The sequence below is a fragment of the Mus musculus genome, chromosome 9, assembly GCF_000001635.26.
Source record: "Mus musculus strain C57BL/6J chromosome 9, GRCm38.p6 C57BL/6J".
Lineage (NCBI taxonomy): Eukaryota > Metazoa > Chordata > Mammalia > Rodentia > Muridae > Mus > Mus musculus.
The window spans coordinates 78,485,550-78,498,545 of record NC_000075.6 but is presented as its reverse complement, the minus strand read 5'-3'; the positions used below and the strand labels follow the sequence as shown (position 1 = coordinate 78,498,545).

At 43.6% G+C, this 12,996-nt stretch overlaps 1 long non-coding RNA gene across 1 annotated transcript; it reads left to right on the top strand.

Annotated features, from left to right (window-relative positions):
• The first annotated feature begins 9,384 nt into the window (after positions 1 to 9,384).
• On the top strand, positions 9,385 to 11,006 carry LOC115487230 (uncharacterized). Its single transcript, NR_168563.1, has 2 exons — positions 9,385 to 9,472; positions 10,220 to 11,006. It is a non-coding gene; the product is annotated as an uncharacterized LOC115487230 (long non-coding RNA).
• Positions 11,007 to 12,996: the final 1,990 nt, after the last annotated feature.

Here is a 12,996-nt window from a genome sequence, read left to right as displayed (position 1 = left end):
TCTTGGGATAACAGATCTGTGCTACTAGGCCTGTCTTCATTGTTGGGGTTTTTTTTTTTTTTGGTTGGGGAGGAAATAAATTGGGGTTTGGATCCTGGGGCTTGAACCCAGGACCTCAAATATGCCAGCCTGGTCTACAGAGTGAGTTCCAGGACAGCCAAGACTACACAGAGAAACCCTGTCTCAACACCCCCCCAAAAAAAAACCAAAAAAAAAAATCTTTTAAGTGAATATATAATAAGAACTTTACTATTTTTGCAAATGTTCTATAAATCTAAATTATTACAAAGTTGAAAAATATCTTTTGTTACTTGACTATTTCTGATTTCTTGGCAGTGGGAGTGAGTATAGCTTCTTTCTCTAACAATATGGAAACTACAAGAAACTCTACCATCTTTAAAAAAGAATGGGGTGGGCACTCTCCCCATATCTATTCAATATAGTACTGAAAGTGCTCGCTAGAACAGTAAGACAACAAAAAGAGATCAAGGGGATACAAATTGGTAAAGAAGAAATAAAGGTATCACTATTTGCAGATGATATGATAGTATACATAAGAGACCCCAAAAACTCTACCAGAGAACTTCTGCAGCTGATAAAAAACTTCAGCAAAGTGGCTGGATATAAAAGTAACTCAAATAAATCAGTAGCCTTCCTTTAATCAAAGGATAAACAGACTGAGAAAGAAATTAGGGAAACAACTCCCTTCATCATAGCCACAAATAGTATAAAATATCTTGGGGCAACTCTAACCAAACAAGTGAAAGACCTGTATGACAATAACTTCAAGAAATATGTCAATAACTCTCAAGAAAGAAATCGAAGAAGATCTCAGGAAATGGAGAGATCTCCCATGCTCATGGATTGGCAGAATTAACATAGTAAAAACGGCCATCCTACCAAAGGCGATCTATAGATTCAATGCCACCCCCATCAAAATTTCAACAAAGATGTGGAAAGAGCAATTCTCAAATTCATCTGGAAAGGCAAAAAACCCAGAATAGTGAAAACAACTCTTAACAATAAAAGAACAGCTGGGGGGCTGGTGAGATGGCTCAGTGGGTAAGAGCACCTGACTGCTCTTCCAAAGGTCAGGAGTTCAATTCCTAGCAACCACATGGTGGCTCACAACCATCTGCAATGAGATCTGACGCCCTCTTCTGTTGTGTCTGAGGAGAGCTACAGTGTACTTACATATAATAAATAAATAAATAAATAAATAAATAAATCTTTAAGAAAAAAAAAAAAAAAAAGAACAGCTGGGGGGATCACCATCCCTGACCTCAAACTTTACTACAGAGCAATAGTGATAAATCTGCATGGTATTGATTACAGAGACAGACACGTTGATCAATGGAATAGAATTGAAGACCCAGAAATAAAACCACACACTTACAGACACTTGATCTTTGACAAAGACACCAAAAATATACAATGGGGGAAAAAAGCATCTTCAATAAATGGTGCTGGTCTAACTGACTGCCTGTATGTTGAAGAATGAAAATAGATCCATATTTGTTACCTTGTACAAAGCTCAAGTCCAAGTGGATCAAGGACCTCAACATAAAACCAGGCACACTGAATCTAATAGGAGAGAAAGTGGGAAAGAGCCTTGAACTCATTGGCCCAGGGGGAAATTTCCTAAACAGAACTCCAATGGCTCATGCTCTAAGATCAAGAATTGATAAATGGGACCTCATAAAACTGGAAAGCTTCTGTAAGGCAGAGGACATAGTCAATAAGACAAATTGGCAACCTACAGATTAGGAAAAAAATCTTCACTAACCCCACATCTGACAGAGGGCTAATATTCAAAATATATAAACAACTCAAGAACCTAACCACCAAAAAAACCAAACAACCCAATCAAAAAAATGGGGTATAGAACTAAACTGAGAATTCACAACTGAAGAATTTGGAATGGCTGAGAAGCACCTAAAGAAATGTTCAAAATCCTTAGTGATCAGAGAAATGCAAATCAAAACAACACTGAGATTCCACCCTACACTAAAATGGCTAAAATCAAAAACTTAGGTGACAACACATGTTGGAGAGGATATGGAGAAAGAGGATCACTCCTCCATTGCTGGTGGGATTGCAAACTGGTACAACCCATTTAACTTTTAAAGAAAATTTGTTTGCTTGAGAGCTTGTTCCATTTTACATTCCCCACACCTGTGTGAGTCCCAGCTGCTTACCACAGACTGACAATCTCAGCATCTTTTTGAAGGCATGTAAGAGACTCTATGATTTCATCATCTCCACTTGTGAAAGATTTACATTAGATAGAAAAATCTGTGTGTGTGTGTTTCTTCTGTCAGCAGTTTAAGACACAATTCTTTGAGTTTTTGCTCCACGTTTCTGCTGATCCCTCCACTGATTCCCTGCGCTCTGCACTTCGTGGGTCTACCTCCCTCTCACTCCCCCAGTGGTTTCCTGGCTCTGTTGCTTGTTTTGTTTTGTGTGGTGGGTGAGTATGGTGTGTCTAGGAAGGACTCCAGCAGTTGTGTGCATTTCACTGATAGGGATTGACTCTTCAGCCATGCCTGGCAAGCGCACAGCCATTATTTCTCCACGACATGCATGCTAGTGTAGACCAAAGAAGAGGCCTGCCGAAACTTTCAGTGTTCTTCTCCCACCATTGAATGACCAGGAGAACTGGTACTCCACAGTAATTTACAGGAAAAACATTTCACATGTGCCCTGTCCAAGTTTGCTTTGCTGTGACAAAAACCATGACCTAAAGCAACTTTGGGGAGGAAACACTTTACCTGGCTTACACATTGTCCATCACTGTGGGAAGTCAGGGTAGAAACTGAGGCAGAGGCAGGGGAGTGCCACTTAATGGCTTGTTCCCCTTGGCCTGGCTTACCCAATTTGCTTTTTTTTTCCTACCACCTGACACCACCTGCTCAAAGGTGGCTCTGTCACAGAGGGCTGGGCCTTCCCACATCTACAAAGTGAGTTCCAGGCCAGCCAGGGCTACACAGAGAAACCCTGTCTTGAAAAAAAGAAAGAAAGAAAGAAAGAAAGAAAGAAAGAAAGAAAGAAAGAAAGAAAGAAAGAAAGAAGAAGAAAGAGAGAAAATGCCCCACAGACTTACCTACAGGCCAATCTATCTGATGGAGATAGTTTCTCAATTGAGATTTCCTTTTTCTAGAAGACTCTAGTTTATGTCAAGTGGAAAAAAAAACCCAGCAAGAACAAAAACCAAACACACGCACATGCTACACATGCACGCACACACACACACACACAAACACCCACACGTGCTACACATGCACACACACACACATAAACACCCGCACGTGCACACACGTGCACACACACACACAAACACCCGCACGTGCACACACGTGCACACACAAACACCCGCACGTGCACACACATGCACACACACATGCACGTGCACCCTCCCCCCACCCACTGTACAACATATGTGCAGAGGATCTCTGGTTCATTTGTGGGAATTGGTTCCCTCCTACCCAGTCCATCCTGGGATAGAACTCAGGCTGTCAAGCTTGGCAACAAGTACCTCACCTTGCTGAACCATCTCCTCTTGGTTGGTGGTTTGGGTTTTCGTTTGCTTATTTTTATTTATTTATCTATTTATTTACTTTTAATTTTCATATGTTGTGTTTTAGATAGAGTCTTACTATGTAGACCTGGACCAGGCTGGCCTCAGATTCACAGAGATCTGCCTGCTCCTGCCTTTTGAGTACTGGGATTAAATGGGTGTACCATCATGCCCGACCAGGTTTTGTTGCTGTACCCCACATTTGCTTAAAATGCAATGTAAACCTTCTGCATTAGGATCCCTAGTTCTAAGATTATAGTAGGTGTATGCCACCACACCCAGCTTAGCAGTAGTCTTTAAAAAAAAAAAGTTTGCTTATTTACCTGTTTGTTTATTACTTTGAGTGTATGTCTGTGCACAACATGCATGCCTGGTGACTGTGCAGGCCAGAAGAGAACCCTGGAATTGGAGGTACAGTAAGTTGTGAACAGCCTATGGGTGCTGAGAATTGAACCTGGGTCCTCTAGAAGAGCAGGCAGGCAGTCTTTTAAGAGCTGAGGCAGAGGCAGAGGCAGGCAGATTTCTGAGTTCGAGGCCAGCCTGGTCTACAAAGTGAGTTCCAGGACAGCCAGGGTTATACAGAGAAACCCTGTCTCTAAAACACACACACACACACACACACACACACAGAGCTGAGCCATCTCTCCAGCCCTGCTAGGATTTTCAAATAATTTAACTGAAAGCAGCTCTCCAATAATTAGTTTCAGGATTATATGGAATCATTTGTTTGCAATGTCATTTCAATAAATTTTGCATACTTTTTGGAAATTGCTTTTTTTTTAAGATTTATTTATTATATGTAAGTACACTGTAGCTGTCCTCAGATACTCCAGAAGAGGGCATCAGATTTCATTACGTATGGTTGTGAGCCACCATGTGGTTGCTGGGATTTGAACTCTGGACCTTTGGAAGAGCAGTGGGCGCTCTTAACCACTGAGCCATCTCACCAGCCCCGGAAATCGCTTTTTAACTAAACTAAAATTATCTTTGGTGCTTTTTTTCTCACCAATATCTACTTTGACTTCTCTATATTTTCAGTACTGGTGCTTAAATATCAATATTCTCTTTAAGGACTAGATTTTAGCTATGATTTTGGACCTCATCAGCAGTCTTTATGTGTGTGCTGGCCTCCTGATTCTTTGTTGGTGTTTGAGACAGGGGCTTTTTGTGCTGCTCTGGCTTTCCCAGTACTCATCGAATTTACAGAAATTCACCTGCCTCTGCCTTCCTATCACTGGAGATTAAAAGTGTGTGCCACCATACCAGGTGGGCTTTCCTGATTCTTGAGAGTCTGTTATTAGAAAAAGATGCTTTAAGAATTTAACCATAAAGCTGGGCATGGTGGCGCACGCCTTTAATCCCAGCACTCGGGAGGCAGAGGCAAGTGGATTTCTGAGTTCGAGGCCAGCCTGGTCTACAAAGTGAGTTCTAGGACAGCCAGGGCTACACAGAGAAACCCTGTCTCGAAAATCCAAACAAAAAAAAAAAGAACTTAACCATAGCAGTCAGCCAGCTGAGACCTGATTTCCCCTTTACATGGATGACTGTACGACATATGCAAGGTTTGGGTATTTTTTTAATCCAAGCCTGGATGGTTCCTTTGGCAGCGGAAATAGCTTGCTAATTGAAAGAAGGAAGCAGATGGCGCTTGAAAAAAAGATCAACAATTAAAAAGATACCGTACTTAAAAAGAAAAAAGGTAAAGGACATTCAATCACAAAGAGCACAGCCACGTGACAAGACTTTAGGATTAAGGGTTCCTAAAAGCAATTGTTGCTTAAAAAAAAAAAAAAAGTAAGCCGGGCCTGGTGGCGCATGCCTTTAATCCCAGCTCTTGGGAGGCAGAGGCAGGTGAATTTCTGAGTTCGAGGCCAGCCCGGTCTACAGAGTGAGTTCCAGGACCCTGTCTCAAAATACCAAAAAAAAAAAAAAAAGTAATTGCTGGGTGGGGTGCATGTACCTTTGATTTCAGCTCTTGGGAGGCAGAGGTAGGCAGGTCTGAAGCCAGCCTGGTCTACAGAGTGAGTTTCAGGACAACCAAGGCTACACAGAGAAACCCTGTCTGGAAAATCAAACAACAAAACCCCATGTAATTGCCTGGCATGGTTGCACGTACCTTTCGTCTCAGCAGAGGCAGAGGCTGGTGGATCTCTGAGTCAGAGGCTAGCTTGGTCTATAAAGAGAGTTCCAGTACAGCCTAGGGCTACAGAAATGGACCCTGCCTCAGAACAACAACAAAAATTTTACTTAATATGTAACTTTGCAGATCTGTCCTGGAACTCCAACCTGGAACACCAGGCTGGCCCGTCTCTGCCTCCTGAATGCATATTTTAAGATAATTTGTTTCAAGAGAAAAGACTATTTATAAATTACTGAGCCCAAGGTATTTTTATGATAGTAGCCTGAGCAGACTGAAAATTAAACTGTTAAGGCTGAGGTGTGGCTTAAGGTAGGCTACTTGCCTTGAATGCTTGAGGCCCTGTGGACATACTAGTGTGTATCTGTAATCTCAGCGTTAAGGTTCAAGGTTCAAGGCCTGCCTGAGCAACATAGCAAGTTCCTTTCAGTGCTCCATAGTGAGGCCCACTATGAAGGGCAGGAACGTAGAGACAGCAGGCCGATATGTTTCACCAGGGCTGGGGTTCAGCATTACTATGGGGTATAGGATGTGCTTTGAGTGCAGAAGGCCCTGGGTTCAATGTCTAATCCTACAAGAAACTAATTAACTGTTTAGCACTTGCTACAATTCAGGCACTGAGATAAGAGTTTTCCTTCCCCTCTATCCACAATGGGTTTCTCTGGACTGACTCAAACTTATGTCACAAAACATGTTAAGAGAAGACTTTCCTAAGAAAGTCTTCAGCACATGTCTTCACTGGCTAACCAGGTGCCCAGTGCCATGTTGTTCTGCCATGACGTCTGAGAACTCGGAGTAAGGAGCCTTCTGTTTTGTAGATGTGCTCCAGAGAGCTACAGCTGCCAGTTATCATGAGGTTTGTGAACAAAGGAGCCGAGACTTGACCCTTGAGTTTCAGCCGCCACAACTATTGCTAGTTGAGTGCTAATTCTTCTTTGCTATCCCCTAGTATATTCCCCGCAAAAGATTGGCAAAAATCAGGCTGGAGAGATGGCTCAGCGGTTAAGAGCACTTGACTGTTCTTCCTAAGGTCCTGAGTTCAAATCCCAGCAGCCACATGGTGGCTTATAACCATCCATAATGAGATCTGATGCCCTTTTCTGGTGTGTCTGAAGACAGCTACAGTGTCTTACATATAACAATAAATAAAGTCTTTAAAAAAAATTGGCAAAAAGCATGAAATGAAAACAGCATTGTATTTCACTGTTTTGTGTAGCAACAACAACAACAAAAGGTAAAACTCAGGAAAAATGTATTTGCTTATAAACCGTTGTGGTTCACCCACAGAACCAGGGAAAGCCCCAAAGAAAAGATAAACAGAGACAGAAAGCAGGGAATTGGCTGGTTCGGGCTCTCTGGAGAAGCTGCAGTAACCAGGAAGCTCCATGTGTTTATTGTAGAATTGAATAGGGAGTTGGAGTTATTGTCTACAACTGAACCTGGAAGCAGATTATGACATATAAATAAACAAAAGGGCAGGGCTTATGGTATACAGCTGGACCAAGGAGACAGGTTTCACTGATCTGAGTCAGAGCGGTCTCTGTAGGGGAGCAGTCTGCAGGTGTAAATATTGGGGGTGGGGAAGAAGCTATGATGGACAGTTGTTTGTTTTGTTTTTTAAACCACTTTTTTTTTTGAGACAGGGTTTCTCTGTGTAACCTTGGCTGTCCTGGAACTTACTTTGTAGACCAGGCTGGCCTCGAACTCAGAAATCCACCTGCCTCTGCCTCCCGAGTGCTGGGATTAAAGGTGAGCACCACCACGCCTGGCATGATGGACAGTTTTTTGTTTTTTGTTTTTTTTAAATAACCCAAAACACTGCCAATTCTTGTCCCCAGTGTCCCCCAGGAAGGCTTGGCTGTCCCTTGAGCCTGAGGCTATGGGTCCTCACTTGGCCCTGCTTACATTATCAGTTCCCACTGACTAAGGACTTCACTCAGGGCAACCTCTGCTGCCCACACTGTTGCCTCTAACTTACTACACCTATAACTGTTGGGTGTGGGACTACATTACATACTGATGACTTCAACATAGATGGGCCATTTTAAATTTATCATCAGCCCAAAACGTTATTTGCACAGAGTGTGTGTGTGTGTGTGTGGTCTATTTTGTTTTTATTTAGGGTCACACTATGTAGCCTGCTATATAGGACAAGTTGGCCTTAACCTCACTGGGATCCACCTGCCTCTGTCTCCCTCATGTTGGGATTAAAGGCACACAATACCAAGTTTGGCCAATCCTCTTAAATACTCTTTTTTTTTTTTTTTTTTAAGATTTATTTATTGATTATATGCAAGTACACTGTAGCTGTACTCAGACACTCCAGAAGAGGGAATCAGATCTTGTTACAGATGGTTGTGAGCCACCATGTGGTTGCTGGGATTTGAACTCCTGACCTTCGGAAGAGCAGTCGGGTGCTCTTACCCACTGAGCCATCTCACCAGCCCCTTAAATACTCTTAAAAATGTCGCTTTGAGCTGGGTGGAAGTGGTGCATGCCTTTAAACCCAGCACTTGGGAAGCAGAGGCAGGCAGATTTCTGAGTTCGAGGCCAGCCTGGTCTACAGAGTGAGTTCCAGGACAGCCGGCAGGGTTATACAGAGAAGCCCTGACTCGAAAAACCAAAAAACCAAAACCAAAACCAAAAATGTCGCTTTGATGCTGCACCTAGGAGCCGGAGGCCAAGGGTTTCAGGAATTTAAGGCCAATTTGGTTTCTTAGGGAGGTCAAGGTCAGCTCCGGCTACATGAGAAGAGAGAGGGAAGGAGGGAAAGAGGATGAGACTATGAATATGGGTGAATCTGGAACTCAAGGCCCGTGCAGCTAGAACAGCACTTCACTACTGAGCTGCAGCCCAGATCTAAAATGTCCCTTTTAGTCTGAGTGAGCATGGTGGTGCATATAACCCTAGTACTCAGCCAGCTGAGGTAGGAGAATGCCCTGTTCAAGGCCAGCCTGAGCTATGTAGTGAAGAAGTTGTTTCCAGTTGGTATAACAGGAGGAAAGCGTGGTAGCAATGTGCTAGTGTCTAAAAATGTTAAACAGGACCAATAATAGTATGATGATTAGCCAGTCCTGAAAGGTGCTTGGAGAACGTCAACTGTATTCATATAGCAGAGGAATGTTAGTTTGCCTCTTTATTCTGCTAATACCTGGCATCCTTCTCTTTCTTCCTAAGAGTTCACACTCGTGGACATACAAGCAAATTAAGGAGAGTATCAGGCAAAATATGAATTCTGATTATTAGTCAAAAGTGTATTTAGTCTCAATAAGGTCACTGTGATTAGCACTGATGTTATAAAAAAGCATGTTGTATTTGCTGTAAAATGACATAGGGTAGGAGGAGCCAAAATGAGTTAGGGTTGCCCTCAAAACGGGGGTTTGAGCAAAAGATACTTTTAACAAATCCTGCTATTAACTTCAGTCTTTAGAAGTGAAACACTTGAACCTTTCCATCCTCCAGTCTCTTCTGCAGACTGAGGACACAGAAAAGTGACCTCAGCGTGAAGGCGGGTGGAGGGGTGGCCTGGGCCACCTCATTCTTCAGAGAACAGACGTGGCCCTCCTCTGTGGGGTAAGCGGCAAGCAGGTGCACTGGCGACTTGGAGTCGCCGGCGGGGGGGGGGGGAGGGGAGGGGAGGGGAGGTCCCGGACGCTGTCTCCCCACCCCCGAAGCGGAAGTGGCGTCCTGCCTGGAGCACAAGCTGCGGCCAGTGTCTACCAGAAATACAGAAAAATTTGACTCCCATCGGCTAAAAGGTATCTACGCTTCAACGCAAGACTCGAGATTTCCCTTCCTCTGTGGAAAGTCCCCGCCATTATCTAACTTCAAGAGCACCCTGTAGGCTACTTACAAACTGAGGAGTCTGCTGTGATTTTTCTCTTCTCCATCTGGTATCTTAGAAAGCATCCTCCGTGTGCTATCATGCTGTAATAGCTGAGACCGGACCTACATTCTAGGGTAGCTTTGGGAAGAGAAGTTGAATATGTGAACATTTCTTCCTTCCTCTCTTTCTCGAAGTAATCGTAATTCGAGAACTGTGTTTGGTGCCACAGGCTTGCAATTCAGGCTACCCAGGATACTGACTATCCGGGACCTGTTCTATGCCTGCTTGGACAATTTAGCAAGTGCTGGTCTCAAAATCGAAACCCATGTCTGTAATCCCAACATTTAGGAAAATAAGGCCAGTCTAGGCTATGTGAAACGTCCCTAAAATTCAAGGAAATAAACTTTTTTTTTTTTTTTTTTGGTTTTTCCGAGACAGGGTTTCTCTATATAGCCCTGGCTGTCCTGGAACTTACTTTGTAGACCAGGCTGGCCTCGAACTCAGAAATCTGCCTGCCTCTGCCTCCCAAGTGCTGGGATTAAAGGCGTGCGCCACCACGCCCAACAAAAATTTTTTTAAACTGCGTTAGAATACAGATAAAATACCGACTTGGCCTGTGCAAGGGTCAATCCCCACTATCAAATAACAACTTTAGCAATAGCAATAACTTCTGTTTCAGACCGAAGAACAAGAGACTGAGGCGCATATTTTACACGGCAGAGCTAACCAGGTCTCCAGGCCTTCCCAGCTGTAATGGTTTGTATATCCTTGGACCAGGGAGTGGCACCATCTGGAGGTGTGGCCTTGTTGGAATAGATGTGACCTGGTTGGAGAAGGTGTGTCACTGTGGGTGTGGACATAAGATCCTCACCTTAGTTGTCTAGAAGTCAGTCTTCCACTAGCATCCTGTGCAGAGGATGAAGACATAGAACTCTCAGCTCCTCCTGCGCCATGCCTGCCTGGATACTGCCATGCTCCCACCTTGATGATAATGGACTGAACCTCTGAACCTGTAAGCCAGCCCCAAGTAATGTTGTTTTTTTATAAGACTTGCCTTGGTCATGGTGTCTGTTCACAGCAGTAAAACCCTAACTAAGACACCAGCATCTCTCAGACCCTACCTGGCATACCATACCCTGCCCTCAACCCTGAAGTTTCCAGCCCAGGGCTGAGCTGCCCTTTACCCAGAGGCTCCTCCTTACATAAACCAGACACACACACACACACTCACACACTCTCTCTCTCTCCCTCTCTCTCTCCTGCTCTTCTCGTTCTCTCTTTCTTTTTCCCCTCTCCTTTCTCTCATCCTCTTCTCTTCTTTCTTTGCGGGGCTCACCCTTTCACCCTTTCTCTCCTTGTTCCTCTCCTCCCCACGGTGACTTCCCTGGCATCCTTCCTTGGGGCCAGTGAACTTGCCCACTCCTCCAGAGCAGCTTCCCAATAAACCTTCCTTTAATATATTCTAATCTGGCTTGAATTGGCTCATTTCACTGGTGGAGAAATAACAACGGTGATGGTGACTTTGTAGCTAAACATCTTTGTTACAGGTGTAAATTTTGTTGTTGTTGTTGTTTTTTGTTTTTTTAAGACAGAGTTTCTCTGTATAGTTCTGGCTGTCCTGAAACTAACTCTGTAGACCAGGCTGGCCTCGAACTCAGAAATCTGTCTGCCTCTGCTTCCCAAGTGCTGGGATTAAAGGCGTGTGCCACCACACCCGGCTACAGGAGTAATTTTTGATCCACCCTGTCCCTTTAATTACATTTAGAATGTTTGATTAGAATATTGCATTTTTTTAAAACCATAGGCAAAAGTTTAAGACATATTTCAATCAGGAAATGTACTTTTTATAAGCTGCCTCCATCTCCTAGGTTCTGGCCCAAGAGGTGTACACCATAATGCCTACTTTTATTATTTTAAATGTGTGTGTGTATCACTTCTAAAGGGGTGTAGCATGACGCTGGATATACATAAACACCTCTGTAAGACAGTTTGCAATAAGTCCACATATTATAAAAATTAGATTCATCCATTGTTTTTTGTTTTTTGTTTTTTTGTTTGTTTTGTTTTGTTTTGTTTTGGTTTGGTTTGGTTTGGTTTTTTTTTTTTTTTTTTTTTTTTGGTTTTTCAAGACAGGGTTTTTCTGTATAGCCCTGGCTGTCCTGGAACTTACTCTGTAGACCAGGCTGGCCTCGAACTCAGAAATTCGACTGCCTCTGCCTCCCAAGTGCTGGGATTAAAGGCGTGTGCCACCAAGCCCAGCTCATCCATTGTATTTTATAAGTATTTTGCTTCCCTGTATGTTTGCCCCACATCTGTGCTTGATGCCCAGGAAAGTCAGAAGAAGCCAGTAGATCCACTAGAACTGAGTTCCACAGGGTTGGCTGGTTGTGAGACACCAACCTGGGTTCTGGGAATGAAACCTGGGTTCTCTACAAGAGCTTCTCTTAACCACTGAGCCATTTTTCCGGTTCCTAGTTTTTATTTTTTAGAAAGGGTCTCTATGTAGTTCTGGCTGTCTTGGAACTCTCTGTGTAGCTCTTGAACTCATAGAGATCCTCCTGCCTCCACCTCCTAGGTTCTGGCCCAAGAGGTGTACACCATAATGCCTACTTTTATTATTTTAAATGTGTGTGTGTATCTCTCTGTGTCTGTCTGCCTGTCTCTGTCTCTGTCTCTGTCTCTCTCTTTGTGTGTGTATCTCTCTGTGTCTATCTGCCTGTTTGTTTGTCTCTGTCTCTCTCTGTCTCTCTGTGTGTGTCTTTGAGTGGGTTACCCTTGGAGGCCAGAACATCATGTTCCCTAGAAGTTGGGACCTGTATGTTCAGGAAGACCAGTTAAGTAAGTGCTGAGCCATCTCTCTGGGCCTTATTTTATTATTTTTAATTATATGTAGGTGCGTTATATGTCTGCACTGTGGCCAGTGAAGGTGCCCTGGGAGGCCGGAGTGTTGGATCCTCTAGAGCAGGGAACTGAACTTCTGTGCTCTGCAAGAACAGCCAGAGCTCTTCACCATTGAGCCATTTCTCCAGCCCTGTTCCTGTCCCGTTTTCTTTTCCTTTTTTTTAAGATTTATTTTTTTTAAATGATTTGTTTATTTTTATTTTATGTGTATTGGTGTTCTGCCTGTCTTGTGTCTGTGTGAGGGTGTCAGATCTCTTGGAACTGGAGTTTCAGAGGAGGAGAAGGAGGAATTGTTTCAAGTCTAAGGCAGCCCTTTTGGGAGCTGCCATGTGGGTGCTGGGAATTGAACCCGGGTCCTCTGGAGGAGGAGCCAGTGTTCTTGATGCTTTTCTTTCTCACCTAAATCGACTTTCATTTTTCTATTTTGTTTAACACTAGGGAATAAATATCATAACTGGGCTGGTGAGATGGCTCAGCAGGTAAGAGCACCCGACTGCTCTTCTGAAGGTCCTGAGTTCAGGTCCCAGCAAACACATGGTGGCTTACAACCATCCT